The sequence below is a fragment of the Panthera uncia genome, chromosome D4 (genome assembly GCF_023721935.1).
Source record: "Panthera uncia isolate 11264 chromosome D4, Puncia_PCG_1.0, whole genome shotgun sequence".
NCBI classification, from domain to species: domain Eukaryota; kingdom Metazoa; phylum Chordata; class Mammalia; order Carnivora; family Felidae; genus Panthera; species Panthera uncia.
Genome location: NC_064807.1, coordinates 49,464,714 through 49,482,156, shown reverse-complemented (window position 1 = coordinate 49,482,156; position 17,443 = coordinate 49,464,714).

Below are 17,443 nucleotides of genomic sequence, written 5' to 3'. Positions count from 1 at the left end.
AACTGGTCTCCCTCATCACTCTTGTTTACAACTCTCCCTCCCCCAGTCAATTCTCTACATCGTAGTCAGAGTGATTTATTAAATTTTAGTTCAGATCCTGTCTTGCCCCTGCTTAAAATATCCAATAGCTGCCCTGGGCATTCTTTTCTGTGGACTACCAGCTCCCCTGTGATCTGGCCCCCACTTATCTCTCTGACTTACCTCCCACCACTCTCCATGATCATTACCCTTCAGTTACAGCCTCTGGCTACTTTTGAACTCAAGCTTTTGCATTTTCTGTTCCTTCTGTCTAGGTTCCCCCAGATAGTGACATGGCTTACTCCCTCCCATCAGTCTTGTTTTTGTCAAATGCCACCACCTCCTTAGGGAACTCTTCTCTGACCATCATAATAAAAATACACCCTCCTTTCCATCCTAATGTGTATTTATCCCTCATTCCACTTAATTTTTCTTTATGGTACTTACCACTACCTGAGATTAAATTATTTATTTTTTTATTTACTTGTTTATTATCTGTCTCCTTGATGAGGGCAAAGTTTATTAATTTCTGAATCTCCAGGACTAGAATACAATCTGATGAATGAATGAACACAGATCAGATGCTAAACAGTCAGCGAGGCTTACTCACCAGTTACAGGCTTTTGCCCACAAGCCTCACAGTACTTGCAGTTGAAGTTCCTATCTCAGAAAAGTAAACTACTACTTCTGCAGGAACACTAGGGTTGCACAAGTTAGGCAAAACCAAAACCCTTAAATTATAAGGGCTCTTTAAACTTTACCTTTCTCTATCCTGGAGAATGCCAGAGAATGACAGAGATGCATTCTGCAGCACGTTCGTCATTCCTGTTTTATGTGTCCATTAACTATTATTTGTTGAGTAGAAAGTCCTGGATAAAAAGCAGATCCATGAAACAGGAAGAGAAAAGGCATCATAAAATTAACAAATTAAAGAGATGTAAAACTTGAGGACAAGTCAAACAAAATGGGAAGAGAAAAAACAACAACAACAAAGAGAGAAAATAGGACTACAGAATTATCTGCATTCTTTTGACTACCAGAGAAAGTGTAGCCAACAACACAGGAGTCTTAACTACGTGGAGTTAAAAATCTTTGTCAAACTCTTCTGCACATATTCCATTCGCAGTTACACTGGAAACGGTTCCCTGTCTTATGGAAATCACATTACAATGAAGAAGGAAAAACTTCATATGAATGAAGGAAATAGTAATCAGAGGACAGCCATTCTAGGTCTGGTTAACTTTGCATTCAGAAAATGAGGGCTGTCTGGGGGCGCCTGGGTAGCTGAGTCAGTTAAGCGTCCAACTTCAGCTCAGGTCATGATCTCATGGTTCATGAGTTCAAGCCCCACATCAGGCTCTGTGCTGACAGCTCACAGCCTGGAGCCTGCTTCCGGTTCTGTGTGTCCGGCTCTCTCTGCCCCTCCCCTGCTCGCTCTCTGACTCTCTCTCTCTCTCTCTCAAAAAGAAATAAACATTAAAATTTTTTTATAAAAAAAAAAAGAAAATGAGGACTGTCTGCATAGAAATATTTGGGAGGTGTGTAAGCTGCAAAGAATGAGGTCATAAGGAGAAAGGATATTAAGATCGTAAAAGGAGTACATTGGGCATGAGCATATGGGAGAGCTTCTGGGTACCACCCACCACTGTTTCTTCTACCAACTTTGTTTAAGTCAGTGGTAGGTAGTAAGTCCTGGCCTTGCAGCTCCATGTTATCCTAACTGGTCTACTCCTCATTGTCTCTGCTTGGAAGGAAACTCCAGGTGAGAGTTGCCAGGTAAAAGACAGGATACCAAATTAAATCTGAATTTCACATAGGCAACAATGTTTTGTGCAGCATAAATACATCCCATACAATATTTGGGACATACTTATACTAAAAAATACTTGTTGTTTATCTGATATCTATGTTGTTTATCTGTAATCTAACCAGGGCCCTGTATTTGTATTTTCTAAATCTGGGAACCCAGCTCCACATCAGGGACCCAGAAGTAAGAAAGGGTAGATTTTGACTTTTCTAGGGCCTAAATAAGGAGGTCGGAGCAATTTAAAGTTCCACTGCTTTGATGGCTCGCCCTGCTGCCTTCACCATGACAGAGGGCTAGACCCTCCCAGGAAAAGGTAGAACACTGAAGTTTATATGTCTTTCTGGGTTCATGTTTGCCCATCTATCTCTATTCATTCATTCTTGCCATTGCTGAATCTTCTCTCAATCAGACATATTCTGATTCTAGAAGTAGTCTGCTCATAAAAGGTGTCCTGGGGCAATGGCCTGCTTGTCTTACTTACAAATTTCCTGCTAGCATGCATTCTCATTATTGACAATCATGTTGCAGAAGAATTTTTTTGCAAATGCTGGCCAATGCTTCCCTGAATCCTGGATGACCCCTTATCTATAAATGCCACTGAGGTTTTTTTTGTGGTTTTTTTCTGCCATAATTACTCATGTAACCACAGAAAGAAAAAAAACAAAACGCTAGAATGAAAACTCCAATATTAAAAACTCTTGCAAAGAGGAAAACAGTTAGCAGTATGAAGTCTGATAGATGGTACCATTTGCACAGAGCAGAGCACAGTAATGGACACTGGGAACAATCATTCTTCAGCTGTCTAGGCGAGCAAGAAGGCAGACAGCCTTCTGAAGATCTTTCATTCTTCTAATAAACATTAAGGTTTGGGATAGGGAGTTGTAGGAATGGAGGCTTTGTGAATTGGGCAAGAATCCAGATATCACACCTGAAATATGCTACTAGAATCTCAACAGCACCAGCTGGAGGGGAACTTGACACAGAGCCCTGGGGTCTGCCTAGATCAGAGTTTCTAAACCTTGGCACTTCGGACATTGTGAGCCAGGTGACTCTTCGCTGTGGAGACTGTCCTAGGTATCACAGGAGCTCAGCAGTCAGTCCAGGCCTCTATTCACTAGATGCCAGTAGCGTCATCCCTGCTGTGGCAACCAAAAAGGTCTCTAGACATGGACAAATGTTCCCTGGAAGGCAAAAATCACCCCTAGTAGGGAGCCAATACTCTAGAAGAATGGTATTTAACCCTGGTGGAAAATTAGAAGAACCTGGGTTCTTTTAAAAAGATTCCCCAGGGGGCACCTGGGTCGTTCAGTCAGTTGAACAGTTGAGCGTCTGACCCTTGATTTTGGCTCAAGTCATGATCCCAGGGTCATGGGATCCATCCCTGCGTAAGGCTCCACACTGAGCGTGGAGCCTGCTTAAGATTCTTCCTCTCTCAAGGGGCCCTGGGTGGCTCAGTCGGTTAAGCATACGACTTCGGCTCAGGTCATGATCTCACGGTCCGTGAGTTCGAGTTGGGCTCTGTGCTGACAGTGCAGAGCCTGGAGCATGTTTCAGATTCTGTGTCTCCCTCTCTCTCTCTGACCCTCCCCGACTCATGCTCGGTCTCAAAAATAAATAAATGTTTTTAAAAAATTTAAAAAAAAAGATTCTTCCTCTCTCTTTCTCTCTCTCCCCTTGTCCCACTTCCCCATTTGTGCTCTGTCTAAATAAATAAAAAATAAAAAGATTCTCTACCCACAAAAAGTCTGTCTTAATTGGTATAGTAGTGAGCTTAAGCACTGATATGTTGTAGAAGTTCCTTACCTGTTGTTCCTACACAGCTAGGGTTGAGGACCATTGCTCTAGACTTATTTAAAAAAAAAAAAATGTGTCTTCAATGCTCAATACTTCAATACGATTACTCTTAGAAAACTGGGAACAGGACTCAGGAGTGAGTCCACAGATATGAATCAAATGGCCTCAGCTGTTGAAGAGTCAAGGAGACTAGGCTTGGCAAAGCCTGTGCTTGGTAGATCCCATTCACTTACCCTAGTTTAACATGTTTTAACTCCATTTTTTAAAAAACAATCTTAGAATTCTAGGCTATGGTTATATTAATAAGGCTGCAAAAAAGGAAAAGGAACAGAAAAAAATGAGAAATTGCAGACCTCTCATTTTTTAAACTCATTTGTTAAATAAAAAAGGGGGAAGTTTTCATTCACTGGTTCCTTTTTCTTAAAAAAAAAAAAAGAAAAGTCTGTTACCGTTTATCTTACGAGATTTCCAGTTACTGCTTGGGAACTTTAGTAGTTACTAAGAGGAACTTTGTGGTGCTCCTCAAATATTTGAAGACTGTACCATGCCTGCCTTTCCTAAATCCTACACAGAGGGGACAGTAGAAAGTTCAAGGTCAGCTTGCTGCCCAGCTCTGGAGTTTCAAGGAAGGCAAGCCTTGGCTTCTGTAGGGCTCTCCTGAGAGAGATAACCTGGAGGTAGTCTAGAGAAAGGGTTTACTTTGCTTACTTACACTGATCTTCCCAGAAACATTCTCCAAGGCATAAAACATCCCTTTTACTGTGCAAAAGGGACGTGTGGCCAGAGTATGTAAATTTAGTGCCCAGACAGGTAGCAGCAAGAGGGCATTTAAAATTAGTGATGCTTGCTAATGGCTGAGCTCCAGCCACACTGCTCTCTATCCTACAATATTTGAGCAATCCTCATATTTTATTTTTATGTCACCAAGTCCTGTTGAAATAAATGCTGGATAATAAAGTAGGACTTCATAATGAGTGATTGGTAAGAGGCTCGCTGGTCTTCAAGGGGTAAGGGTTAGTGATCACACCTGGCTTGGCCCATTTACACTAACACTCTCAGGTGGACTCTCGCGTAGGGACAACACTTTCCTTTCTCTTCTGCTACAGAAATCTTTAACATCCACTTTCATTCCACCAATGGGAAAGAATTCTAGAATGAAAACTTAGATCTCAAAGGTCTTTGAGTCCTTTTCAACTCAATAAAAGTGAGAACCAGCTGACAAAGGGTGAGGGCAGTCAGGGCTCAGGGAGAAGTCCCGGGGAGACCTAAGCCAGGGCAGTAGAGACACAGACCCCTGCAAATGCCCAATGTGCAGCCACAGGAGAGCATGTGGGCAGGAGAAAGATATTGGGGGGGGGGGGGAACAGAATATGATGCAAAGTCTGGTGAGAAAGAAAATTCGATCATAAGAATTTGGACCCAACAGGGCCAAGCCCCAGCCATGGAATACTGGAGATGATCAGTAAAGGGAGTCATACTTACTGGAATGAAAGAATGGGTTTTCTTAAATATTTCCCCTCCCTCTTTATGGAGCCTGGCATCTCCAGTATTAAAACAATTAAACGGGAGCCATTTGTCATATAACTCAACCCTGAAGAAAACACTCTGTTAGCACAATAAGCTGGAGATTACACCTCATGGTCTAAAAGGTCTGAGTGCATGTGTTAGATATTTCAATACTTCCCTGAAGCCCAGGAAAGAGGCGCCACTCTTATGTGCCTTGTGCTTTAGAGCACCTGGCATATCACAGACTTAAACAAATTCTCCAGGGAACACACAGGTGGCTCTGTCACTGGAGATCCAATGCTCAGCACCAGCATAGCAGGATCCACAACCACAAACACCTGCTTCCATGACTCACCATTCGAAGCCCCCAAGAAATGCTTCTCACATATCTTAACCCTATGACTTCAGATCAAAAGGCAAATGTACCTGAATTCTGTGAAGGTTTGTGGGTTGTTGAAATCAGAGACAAATACTGACTTAGGTAGGGAGCATCTGAGTGGCAGAAGTGCTCAAATAAGAAAAAAGACTAATTAACTTGTCAAATCCTTCCTCTCGGATAATCCAAATACAATAGGTTCCTGAATAATGAAATACAGTTTCCCCAGGAGTACCATGAACCTGTTTTCTTGCTTCTCTTCACGTTCCGATTCATAGGTCTGGAGGTATTTATGAATTAGATCAGCTTTTGAAAATGAAACATGGTGGTTTAAGAACCTTTATAATACTGAGTGTTTCATAAATTTGTGTATGTGTAGGCTTAGGCGTAATGTGATTGAAGTATTGGCAATTAGATGGACATTGAACATGAAAAGCCCAAAAACTTTATCATCATGAAAATACTTAAGACTTTATTAAATATATAAATACTAAACTAAAATAATTCAAAACTTTATTTAAATAATTTTATTTTAAATGATTAGATTTATTATGATTTGTATGTTTTCTTTTAATTATGTTAGATAAGTTTGCCATCCAACATTTAATAAGTATATGAGGTTTTTGGAAAGACTACATGAAAAATTATTTTAGCTTAAAATTTTTATATTTAATTTTTAGATGAAAATGTCTAAATTTTATGCACATTAAATGTAATTGCATTTGATGGTTTGATCCTTTAGTATTAGCTTTCCATTGTTACTGTAACAAATTACCACAGCTCAGTGGCTTAAAACAATATAAATTTATTATCTTGCCATTCCATAGGCCAGATGTCCAACACAGCTAAGTTCAAGAACTGCATTCCTTTCTGGAGGTTCCAGGGAAGAATCCATTCCTTGCCTTTTCCAGCTTCTGGAGTCTACCCACATTCCTTGGCCCATGGCTTCCTTCCTCCATATTCAAAACCAGCAACTGCAAGTTAATTCCTCACCTCCTATCTTATTGACTGTTATTCTATGGCTTTATCTTCCTCTCTGACTGCAGCTGGGGAAGATTCCCCTTAAGGACTCATAGGATTAGATGAACCCACCTGGATACTACATCCTTAACCGTAATCACATAGGCAATGTCCTATGCATGGCAAAAGGATCCAAGGTTTAGACATGGAGATCTTTAGGGGGCAATTATTCTACCTACCAAAATAATTGAGAATGAGCACAAGTCAAGATTATAATAGCAATAGAATATATGAACATGAAGCTCAAAAAAGAAAAGTGAAATAAAAAATTACTGTAAATCTTTAAAGAGACAGCCTGCTTAAATTTTTAACAATTGAAAACAATGGGAGTGAATAGACATCTCTTGAGTATGACACACATTACAAATTCTTATATAATGGATATTTAATTACTGATCGAAACTATACCAACAGGCAATAGAATTATTCTTATCAAATCCATAACATGAAAAGGTCAAAATTCCAACTTCACATTCTTAACTAAAGGAAGACTTTCAATCCACATCAGAGACTATGTGAGACTATCCATGTGCACTCCTGCTGGGAATCTGAAAATATTGGAGGTAGGTCAGCTTCACCCTAAGGCCAGCCCTCTCCTCTCCTCCACACCCTCTCCAGCATCAGAACTGGACTCAAAGAAGGACAAAACTTAGAGAAGGGAGCAAATAGATGAAAAAGGAGCTGGCAGGGGTAGCAGGGAGGATGCAAGCAAGAAGGTGTTGGAGATAACTCTGCTCTTGGAAGGGTGGACACAGGGAATGGAGAACAAACTGAAGAGCCAAAGAGAAGCCACAGCTAATCAATGCTGTTCTGTTAAGAAATATCACCTGTCAAAAGTTCTTCTAGAATATTCTACCTGATTCCATGTAGGTGTTCGACCAGTGGATGGTAATGCAATTTTGGGGGTGTTTTTTGTTTGTTTCTGGGGTGGTTTTGTTTTGTTTTGTTTTTGTGTGTGTGCTGTGTGTGTGTGTGTGTTTGCCATTTTTAGATTGTACCATCCCCTGCTCCAAAACAAAGGGAGAAGTGATGGGTTTATAGTGTAAATTTCCCACCTTATTAAACATGGGGAAGTGGAAAACTAAGCCAAGAGAAGAGGAGACTTTTATCTAATTATCCTTGTCCACAGAATGTTTGCTAATTCCTTCTCAAGGAGTAAATGACAAAGCTACCTCACTTTTTGTAGGATGTGTTTAGTTAGTTACACTTTAAAATATAAGTGTTATGGGGGCTCCTGGGTGGCTCAGTCGGTTAAGCATTCCACTCTTGATATCAGGTCAGGTCTTGATCTCAGGGTTGTGAGCTGGGCTCCATGCTGCATTGGACTCCACACTAGGCATGAAACTTACTTTTAAAAAGTCTATGTATCTATATATCTATGTATCTAATCTCCATGTGTGTGTGTGTGTGTGTGTGTGTACAAAATCAGTTAATTATTCACTTGTAGTGGAAAATGGGCCATTCTAAGGTTAATCACTTGTTATTAAAAATTCCAGGTAAGAATCATAAAAGAAAATTTATTACAGCAAAAATAACTACATCTGGATCGGACTCTAATCACCAGCTATTAATCAATGCTCAGAGAAGGATAGTTCATCTTTTATTCTAGGCTTCATTAAAAGAAGCAGCAGAAGTGCCTGTTCACATCTCTAGATCATTTGCTATTGACTTGTTTTCTTTTTGTTGAGTTATAAAAGCTTTTTATATATTCTGGATACAAAACCTTTATCAGATATGCAAATATCAGATTTTTTGCAAACATTTTCTCTCAGTCTGTGGTTTATCTTTTCATCTTCTTTAATTTTTTTAATGTTTATTTATTATTTTTGAGAGAGACAGAGACAGAATGCGAGTGGGTTAGGGGCAGAGAGAGAGGGAGACACAGAATCCAAAGCAGGCTCCAGGCTCCAAGCTGTCAGCACAGAGCCCAATGCAGGGCTTGAATTCACAAACTGTGAGATCATGACCTGAGCTGAAGTCGGATGCTCAACCAACTGAGCCACCCAGGCGCCTCTATCTTTTCATGTTCTTGATAGTGTCTTTCAAAGACCAGTTTGTAATTTTTATGAAGCCCAATTTATAAGAGTTTTTTTTTTCTTTCATAGGTTTGTGGGATTTTTTTTTGTCCTAAGAAATATTTGCTTACTTCAGGCTAAGTACACTAATCAAAAAAATTAGTTCATACATTTTCTTCCAGAAGATTTATAGTTTTAGGTTTTGATTTTAGGTCACTGATTCATTTCAGATTGCAAATAAGCACAAAAAAAAGATGTTTAAAATCATTAGTCATTAGGGGAAATGCATATTAAAATCACAAGGAAATACCACTTTACACATATTAGAAAGCCTAAATTTAAGGGGAAAAAACCCTGACCATAACAAGTACTGAAAGGGATGAAAAGCAACTGAAATTCTCATATAGTGATAGTAGAAATACAAAATGGCACAACCACTTTGGAAAACACTTTGGAAGCAGCTGTAAAGACATGGAATTTTGAGCTGGAAAAATCTTAGAAAATAAATGTATTTCACCCCCTCTCCCATCTCTCCACCCTGAGGAACTTTCAGATGAGGAATATGTGCCTCAAGGAAAAACCTGTCTGTATCTTCCACCACAATTATTACCCTGAACATACCATAATCACACTCCTTACTATCATCTGTCTGGTGTGGGTATTTTTCTCTCTTCATTGGTTTTCTTATTGCACAATTATTATACATATTCTCACTGTAAAGATTTAAACAACATAAAGATAATAGAATAAATTATTAAGGTTCCTCTTCATCCTTCCCTGGCCAACTCCTGTTTCCTCATGAAAATAATTCATTATTTTAGTTTGATAAATGTTCTAGCTCTTTTTCAATGTTTTTACATATGTGCACGCATGTATATACAGAAAGACAGATGTGATTTTTGCAACATAAATGGAACTGCACTATAAATATTCTTCTATGACCTACTTTTTCAACCAAGTTACATGTCTGAGATATATATATGTGTGTGTGTGTGTGTATACATACATATATATGTGCGCACACACACACACACACACACACACACACACACACACATATATATAAAATGAGGCCCAGGGAAGAACTTGTCTATAACCTCTAGTACACTTTCCTTTCTCTATATATACATATAATCCATTCTTTATAAAATTGTAGAATATTCTAAAATACGCATGGGTCATAATTTATTCTACTTATTTTCCTATTTATAAGCATTTAGATTTTTTCCCTAACTTTTCATAATTAAAAACTATACTACAATTAACACACATATATCTTTGTGCATCTTTGTGCAACGTGTACATTTCCTTAGTACGGGCTTCCAGAAAGGCAATGGCCAAGAGATCAAAGGGTTTTAATATTTTTATTTTGAGAAGTACAGTTACACTTAATGATCTACCAAAAATCTGTAATGGTTTACATCCATATCAACAGTGTAAGAACGTGTCTATTTCACTGCTTTATTACCCTCACTGGTTATAGCCAATACTTTTAATTAATGCCAATCTGAGGGATGCAAGATACTATCACATTGTTGTTTTAATCTGCATTTTCCCAATTTCTAGTGAAGTTGAACATTCTTTTGTTTTATGGATCGCTGGCTTTTCTTCTGTGAATTGACTGTTCATATCGTTTGGTTTTATACTGTTAGGTTTTTTTTTTCCTTTTCATTTATATGAGCTCTATATTTATTCAGAATGTTAATCATTTGTCTTTTATATGTGTGGCAAATATTTTCTCCCAGACGAAATGCTTGTCTTTTTATCTTTGTTTTTGGTATCTTTCATCTTATAGATATTTTAATTTTTATCATAATGTTGCTTTACTCTCTAATTATGCACATCTTAATCATACCTGTTACTTTAAGGTCCTTAAAGCCAAACTGTAGACACACGTATGTTTCATTTCCATTCCCTGAGAAACACATTAAAAAAAAGAACTCTGAAACTTTGTCTAGTCCTTTATAGGATAATAGGTGATAATCAATCATTGGAGAATTTCAAAAAATCATTTAAAAGGAATTCTTCACATTAGTAACTGGCTTGAAAATGTTTCTTGGGTGAGAGTATGGACTAGTTAACATCAGGAGCAGTAGACTGGGTGGGCAGGCACTGGGTGGACGGTGGTACAGGTACTGGAAAACATTCCAGTTGGCTACGTACATAGTTCCTGAAAATGATCAAGGCAGACAACTGAAGGCAACACCAGCTTTGGGCCACCTGAGAGAACGATAACAAAGTACCGAAAGAGCTAAGCCCAATACAGTGATGGCCAATCTGGGAGCAGGCAGTACTGACAAGACAGATAAGCAGGTGGACTGGCAACCTTCATCAGGGAGATGTGTTCCCCAGGGAGGGGTTCAAGGTCACTAGGGGGGAAAGAGCAGGAACTGGGTTCTCTACCAATGCTTCTCAAACATCAGTAGGTAGATGAGTCACATAGGAGTCTGGTCAAAATGCAGATTTGGGTTCAGTGGGTCTGAGGCAGGATGTTAGATTCTACATTTCCCAACAAGATCACAGATGATGCTGACACTATTGGTCCCTGAACCATGCTCTGGGTAGCAGAGTTCTAGGAGGCCTATATCAACTAGGCATCGAGAAGCCTCACATTTCAGTGGCAAAATGGGATAAGAATGTGAAGAGTAATGTAATGCAGACATCAGAATGTGAGACAGCTACTTATGTCCCTCCTGGTGGCATTTGGGATGGCTTCCTACAATGGGGTAGGGCTGATCCTGTACAGGAGCCTTAGGCTATGGGAAGGGTAGGACAACAGGCTCCAAGATAGGCAGGGACTGAGCAGTGACATCTAATGCTTTGGAATCTGCACATGAAGAGCTACGAGCTACTCATTATCTGTGTTCTGAGCACCTTGAAGCCCTTTCACATATTGCTAGTTCCATTAATGCAGCTCTTTGCTATTTCTACTTTCCCTTCCAGCTGTCCACATTTTGGCTTTTCACACCTCCATCAGAAGACGGCCAGAGGAAACAAAATATTAGAATAAAAACATGCTCATTTGTCTACCTGTTGCCAAGCCTGGACAGGGTAGAAATTGAAAGTATTGAAAGTATTTTTATGAGAAAAAATTCCAAACTTTTTTTTCCATGTGGCCCATTTAGGTAAACAAAAAGATCAAAGACCCACCTACAATTTGAGCTTCTACTTTTCAGCAGAGAAAGAACTCAGTGCTTTAAAAAATTAAATTAAATTAAATTGTAAGAAGAGCAAGACAAAAATAATGAAGACAGTACCAAATTTTTGTGTCTACAACACACAAATCGATCATGATGAAGTCGCTTTCAATGACACACAGGGAAAATTAAAATCTACAGAGTTCTGTATTATTTTCTTATAAAATGATTGTTTCACAGCCTGCCAGGAAGAAGACCTCATGCTAGGGGGACTGCTGGGCTCAGCTGGAAGCTTCAGGACTGCTCTGAGAAGCCTTGAAACTCCTTGGGGAGCCTTGCAGCCTAGATAAGAGGAGTCTCTGCCTTCCAGCCCTCTTTTTAACGACAGAAGCTCTGTTTTCATCAGCCCACTGCACAACATTAATGACTGGTTTCCAAGGCTAATACAGAGTCTGACAATCACCAATTCAGAGCTACGATTCTATGTATTATCTCTGAATTTGACTTACACTATACCATCACTCATAAATATAGGCAATGCAGAGTTAACTATATAAGTGTATGGAGGGAATATTCTCAAATTCTTTTATGAGATAAACTTGTGCTGCACACTACTTGGATCAAGAACTACTACATAAACGCTGAGCACAGTGTAATTGGGAATAATAAAGATACTCTAATGAAGCATCTTGAAAGGGAAGAGCCTCAGGTATGCTGAGAGGTTAGGTATTTAAGTGTAATGCTCCTGGCTTTGATGGTTATTTTTAAATACAATTTCATTGCTGTGCATCTATAAATTAGTATCCAGGAGTAGGAAATGATTCTATAGTAAGAATGAGATGCTATAGATAATGGTACTGAATGAGATACTATAGGCAATGACATAGACTTTCACATCCTATTATTCACGGGAAGAGGTCAATAATGCACGGCATCATATACTAGAGCAACCGAGTTATTGAATGTTTTCCAGACCTACTTATATAATCAGCCACAATGTCAAACAAAGGATAGGTTCTCATAGTAAAATGATCCAAGTACAGTAACGGTAAAGGTGAATCTTGAAGGATTTTCCTCCCTCTTTTCTGCAGTGCAAGAGCCTAAATAGCAACTTTTGGCAGAAAGCTGGTGCTTACTAAGTTTTCGTAAGGTATCATTTTCCAAGTAAATTTATTTCACAAAGACCTACATCGCTGCCATCCTTCATAGCAAACAGTTGATTCAGCCCTGCTCTAATGGCAACAGTAAGTGAGGTTCTCACCCTCAGAATCAGCTGAGCCTTCCTGAGATCATTTTATTTTAGCTTTACTTGGTGATTATCATTTCATGCCTATCTCTCCATCAGATTGTTAGTTTGAAGAGAACTGAATTAAATCTGTCTTCACCACTGTATACTCATTACCAACACAGTGCCTAGAGCACGGTCACTGAATAAATATTTATTGAGACAATGAATGTACTTACCAGGAAAACATGTGACCTCTAAGGCCCAGTTCAAGGTCTTTAATAGCTTCGGCAGCAAAGGATCCTTCTCTATTATACATTTCCTTATTTGTGTTGTGTCTCCTTCTGGCCCTCAAAATTTGTTAGGACCTTTTTGTGTGTGAATGAATATAAACTTTAAAGCACCTAAGATGACACTTTTCACATAATAATACTCAATAAATATTTATTAAATAAACAGATGAATGAGATTACTGGATTTTCTTTTTATATATAATTTTTTTAAGTTTTCATTTATTTATTTTGAGAGAGTGACAGAGAATGAGCAGGGGAGAGGCAGAGAAAGAGGGGGACAGATGATCCAAAGCATGTGCTGACAGGAGAGAGCCTGATGCTGGGCTCAAACTCACAAACCATGAGATCATGACCCCAGCCAAAGTCAGACCCAGGTGCCCCCAGGTGCCCCCCAGGTTCCCCCAGATTATTGATGTTACAACTAAGATGTTACAACTCTTATGAAGCTACTTAGCACATTATTTGATATAATAAAACTCTGGTTAATTATGGAGGCCTGTGTAGAAAGTTGTAGTTTCATAATTTTTATTAAAAAATAATAAGCATGCATGTGTGTATCACTGTGCACAATTTACAGTGTGTGTCCGTTTTGCTTCTTGGCACATAAACCATGAAAATCCTGAAAACCAAACTGCCACCTCACAGCCACTGCCAAGCATAGGCATTTTTTAATCCTTGAGGTTTTTCAACACCTTAAGTAATGCTTTTTCAAATGCAGTAACACTGATATGCAGACCTACTTATTGTCCATGCACAAAGCCATTCCACAATACGATTACGATATGCCCTCCTGGATGTCATTAAAAATCAGTGCCTTATTTTTCTAGGAAAGGTTAGCTGAAGTCCTGCATGAAAGCAAGTGATGGAAAATACAATTCTTCAAGCCTCCTTTGGCTTCTTGGGTCCATACAACAACCTTGACAGTCCACTTCCAAAGTCAAGGTATGCTTCTTACAAAACCCACACATCTTTGAGTAACTTGTTTTGTTCTTAACACATGTTCCCAGGAGCTTAATAAATACTATCTTTACAATTGTTCAGTGGCAAAATAATGAATCCTTGGTGTACGCTCATCCTCTGCTTTGCTATTAGAGGAGACACATGCAGACCCTTTTAACCAAAACCCAATTCAAGGGCAGAAAGCAGTTCTAAAAACTGTTAAAATTCAAATACTTAGTAATTGTATGTGCAGCACGTGCGTTGCAGAAAGGGCTAGTATTTTGAAAGATAAATTGCACCTTGTTGAGGAATTTCAAATATCATCTGAATATATTTATAACTGAAATGCTCCCAAGTTTACGAAGAGCTCTCAATGAAACTGCAACCTTGTATAGACAAGTGTCCATGGAGGAACAATTTCAAAACCATCTCTTTTTTTTATTTCCTTGTGAGGTCTCTAACAATCTAGGGCATTAAAGTTGATGAGTAGGTCAGACTTCAACTCCTCCTGCCTCTCTTGCCTTTCATTTGTCCATATTTCAAGCTTCACAGAAATGACAGCTTTTACACTTTACCTCATATTGCTTCCCTTAGCTACTCCTTTTCCTAGCGAATCTCTGTTTTACTGTTTACTTAAAAAGGTCATTATTCAGAAGGGAAATTAGTCAGCACATAATCCGAATAAGAGGAAACAATTTTAAGTTAACCCAATAAGAAGTTTGTATTTAGAGACCATTTGGTGGTTTTATCTTCACCTAACTTTTATAGATCCTGTTTTTAACTAGTTAAATGACTGTTGAGATCACCTAATTTCACTGAGCTTTCACTTCTTTGTATTGGACAAGACTGGATTGTGTGTTCCAGCTCTTAAGACTTAGATATCAATCAACCACCCTGGAAAAGTGAATTCATGCAAAGCCCATTATTATTATGTCTAGAAGGTCAACCTTCCTTCAAGCGTTCTCATGTATGCAGTGACCAGAGGCCAGCCTTGATCAACTGATGGAAGAAGTACCGCTAAAAGTGCCACTAAAAGATCAGAACCATCTGGTGCTGGATAAGAGTATTAATGGAAAAACGTTTACTGAAAGAACCTTACCAAAATAGCCAATTACCTGGTGTCTGCTCAAATAAGGAATCAATTAGCAGTCAAAATCTGTAAAAACAACAATGGCTTTGGCAGGGGCAAATCTACTGGACTTCTTCATGTCTGGAAGCAAACGGACTCAGCAATAAGCCTTCAGATTTTGGGTCCAAAAGTAACAATTCACAGGAATAATTAAGGACAAAAACGAGAGCATATTTGTGAGAATTAATATAAGTCTAGGGAAAATTCATATTAAAGAAGCTTTACAGAAAACTAATATTTATACCCAATACAAGGGCATCATACTATCAAATAAAACTCTCTGGTTCTGTCCTCTCCCTTCTTCCTATTTTTTTTTTTTTTCCATTTTTGAAAGAGAGAGAGAGAGAGGGAGAGAGCCCATATAAGCAGCGGAGAGGGGAAGAGGGAGAGAGAGGGGTGGGGGAGAAAGGGGGAGAGAGGGAGACAGAGAGAGAGAAAGAGAGAGAGAGAGAGAGAGAGAGAGAGAGAATCTAAAGCAGGCTCCACACTGAGCATGGAGCCTGACGCGTGGCTTGGTTCCACAACCCTGGGATCATGACCTGAGCCGAAATCAAGAGTTGGACACTCAACCAACTGAGCCACCAAGGCACACTGGTTCTTCCTATTGTTTGATTCCTGGGCCTCAAAATTCAATATGGAGCACCTGGAAAACTAGAATAGTTGTAGATATTCAAATCCAAGTGAATATACTGGCAGTACTATATATCATCAAATATAATATAAAGACAAAGATCCCTAACATCCCCCAGCCAAACTTTCTTAAAGACTGTTTGGGGAGATAAAAATATAACAGTAATGAGAAAGGATGGATCTTTGAGAAGATTGGGAAAGATAATGTGAGATATCATCTAGAAAAGTTCTGTATACATTACTTTTGTTCAGATTTAAGATTTAGCTTACTCCTGCTTTGTCACGAGGCATCATAAAATCTTCAAAGATTCTTCAAGCCAGACATATCTCTGTCTCTTCTATGTTATCCTGGATCCTAAGTTATTCCACCTTTTATACTACTATTTCATCATATATAATACTACACTCTTAATATTTCAAGTATGAGTGATGACTTATTTCCCAAAGATACTGCAAAATTCGTGAGTTCAATTTTGGAGATTTTTGTTTTTATATTATATTTTAGTCAGATTTTAGACAGTTAGATTCTCTGATTTCTCTAACAAGAGCTCTGTCTTTTGTATTTTAAGAAATCTTTCTCTATTAAAGACAATATAAGGTAGATCAGAAGAGAACTTGACCTCAAAATATATAGAATGTGGAATGGCCACAGAAGCATTTGGAGACCCTATAGAAAGCAGGGTCTTATTATTACCTCTATTGTTACAGGTATTGATGATAGGGTTTATGCCACAAAAAATCAGATGGTCTCTATTACAATTACTCCTTGGAATAGCAAATTAAGGGCAGAACACCCTTTGTAAATTTCTTCATAGAATCTACTGAAATAAGCTTGTATTTGCTTAAACTTTGTCTCTTTAGTAGTCTTGGTTCCTACTACCTTGGAAGAAATAAAACTGCTTAAAACATTAACAGAAACTATACACTTCTGTGGCAGAGATAATACTGTGTATTCAACAACACATTTCTTTTCCTTCCTGGATACTCAGAAAGATCTAATTTACCCTCCCTCTTGCATCTAATCAAAGTGCTGTGAGTACTTCTAGACAGGTAATGTCTAGAAGGAATGTGGTAAGGATGGTTGGGTGCCAAGTTAAAAGAGCCCAGATTTCTGATTCACTGTTTTTGAAAAGAGCTCACAAGAAGAACAGCCTGACCAAGAACATCTATCTGCATTGCATTCTATGAGAGCAAAAACTGAAGTTCTATTTTATGAGCCATGAGATGTCAATGTTCTGGTTATAGTGTCTAGCATTAATTATCCTGACTAGAACAACTTGCTTGTATCCACCAGGTAGAGTACTAAATAAATGCTTATTGAGTTTATGACTTTTTTCATATTCTAATGCTTGCTAATTCCACTTTAATTCATTTCACGAGGTGACCAAGGCCTAAAGTAGTCTACCCAACACAAACCAAACATCAAAATCATCCCAAACCTTCTAAAATACAGCTTCAGAGATGCCACGCACAGAGATATTGAATCAGTAGGTTTTCAGATGGAGCCCAGAAATCTATACTTGTCATATAGAGAATCCCATGTGATTCTGAGGT